This window comes from Condylostylus longicornis, unplaced genomic scaffold (genome assembly GCF_029603195.1).
Source record: "Condylostylus longicornis isolate FDR11 unplaced genomic scaffold, ASM2960319v2 ptg000325l, whole genome shotgun sequence".
Taxonomy (NCBI): Eukaryota; Metazoa; Arthropoda; class Insecta; order Diptera; family Dolichopodidae; genus Condylostylus; species Condylostylus longicornis.
In genome coordinates this window covers 5,001-7,500 of record NW_026578288.1, presented here as the reverse complement: position 1 = coordinate 7,500, position 2,500 = coordinate 5,001, and the positions used below count along the sequence as shown (strand labels likewise).

The 2,500-nt window shown below is 31.1% G+C and overlaps 2 pseudogenes; both read right to left on the bottom strand.

Moving 5' to 3' along the window:
• The window catches only part of LOC129616926 (large subunit ribosomal RNA), a 4,018-nt pseudogene extending 2,155 nt beyond the window's left edge, over positions 1-1,863 (bottom strand).
• Positions 1,864-2,153: 290 nt separating this feature from the next.
• On the bottom strand, positions 2,154-2,337 carry LOC129616906 (5.8S ribosomal RNA; annotated as a pseudogene).
• Between the last annotated feature and the right edge of the window lie 163 nt (positions 2,338-2,500).

Below are 2,500 nucleotides of genomic sequence, written 5' to 3'. Positions count from 1 at the left end.
TTAAGGTATTTTATATTATCAATGGGGATAAAACCTTAAATTTTGTTCGGCTTTCGCCTTAAGCTTAGGACCGACTAACTCGTGATCAACCACTGTTCACACGAAACCCTTCTCCACTTCAGTCCTCCAAGGTCTCATTCGATTATTTGCTACTACCACCAAGATCTGTACCAATGGCAGCTCCACACATCCTTACGGAAGATGCTTCTACGCTACCATTGTACCCACCTACTTGTTAATGTTTCTAAATTTATATACATTAATAATGTAATATAAATCATTTACATTAACAGTGACGTATAGGTATACAACTTAAGCGCCATCCATTTTAAGGGCTAGTTGCTTCGGCAGGTGAGTTGTTACACACTCCTTAGCGGATTACGACTTCCATGTCCACCGTCCTGCTGTTTTAAGCAAGCAACGCCTTTCATGGTATCTGCATGAGTTGTTAATTTAGGCACCGTAACGTCACGTTTGGTTCATCCCACAGCGCCAGTTCTGCTTACCAAAAGTGGCCCACTGGGCACAATATATCATAACCTAAAACTTCATTCAAGAAAGTTTAGGTTCTTACCCATTTAAAGTTTGAGAATAGGTTAAGGTCGTTTCGGCCCTAAGGCCTCTAATCATTCGCTTTACCAGATAAGATTATTTTATATAATATTTTTATGCACCAGCTATCCTGAGGGAAACTTCGGTGGGAACCAGCTACTAGATAGTTCGATAGGTCTTTCGCCCCTATACCCAATTCTGACAATCGATTTGCACGTCAGAACTGTTTCGGTCTTCCATCAGGGTTTCCCCTGACTTCTACCTGATCAGGTATAGTTCACCATCTTTCGGGTCACAGCATATATGCTCAAGGTACGTTCTAGTTAGAGGTATAAAAAATAATTAAAAATTATTTATATACATAACTATATAGAACGCCCCAGGATTGATATTATATATATAAAATTATATATATAATTTAATCCCATATTAACAGTTAAGTTAATTACGCCTTTAGATTTTATTTAAAATAAATTCTAATGACTTGCACACATGTTAGACTCCTTGGTCCGTGTTTCAAGACGGGTCCCGAAGGTATCCTAAATCTATAGCATTGCTAATCATATTAATGCATATAATAATTATATTAATATATAAATTAATATAATATTATAAAATTATAATAATATATAATTTACGCATTATATTGATTTTTTATCTGTCAATTATTTATCCGATAATATTTAAATTATATTATATAGAAAATAAATTTTCATATATAAAATAAACTTTTTAAATATATCTTATGATAAATATATATTTATTAACAGATTGCAATGTCCATATATGAAAAAATTGCACACCATCATTATTATATAATTATATAATATTTATAATGTTGAATTTTTCATATTTCATGGATGTTTAGGTTCATCGGGCTTAACCTCTAAACAGTTTCACGTACTATTTAACTCTCTATTCAGAGTTCTTTTCAACTTTCCCTCACGGTACTTGTTTGCTATCGGTCTCATGGTTATATTTAGTTTTAGATGGAGTTTACCACCCACTTAGTGCTGCACTATCAAGCAACACGACTCTTTGGAAATATCTTCTAATAATCATTAACGTCATACGGGCCTAGCACCCTCTATGGGTAAATGGCCTCGTTTAAGAAGGACTTAGACTGTTAATTTCTCATATTAGAATATAGATATTCCATACACTACATCGGATATTTGTATAAACAAAATCCTTTAGTGCTGAACTAGTTTCTTTTCGCTCGCCGCTACTAAGAAAATCCTAGTTAGTTTCTTTTCCTCCCCTAACTAATATGCTTAAATTCAGGGGGTAGTCTCATATGAGTTGAGGTTGTTTTTAAGAATATTTTTAATTTTTCTTTTTAGTTGAAAACTAAATATATATAAGTTACTGTATTGTTTATATTATAAATAATATAATTTTATATAAGTTTTCCTCTTTAATGTATTAATACTAATTTATTAATACTAGGATATACTTATTTTTTTATTATATTTTATAATATAAGTAAAATATATATAATTGAATTTTAATATTATGGTATTCCTACCAGTAATATATCATGTGCTATAAATAATATAATTTAAAATTATATTATAAGCAACTTTATTAAATTATTCTTACAACCCTCAACCATATGTAGTCCATGCAGTATTAAATTTTTTAATAAATTTATATACTCTGTAGCATGGACTGCAATATGCGTTCAAAATGTCGATGTTCATGTGTCCTGCAGTTCACACGATGACGCACAGTTAGCTGCGTTCTTCATCGACCCATGAGCCAAGTGATCCACCGTTTAGAGTTTTATAAAATTTTTTTTTTATTTTCGTCAGATATATATCGATAATATATATACATTCTAAAACATATTAAAATATATAAATAATATAATCTATGTGCTGCGAATGTCTCTAACTTTCCTTTTATCCGTATCCCAACTGTTTTATACAAGAAAAGTTATTACCAT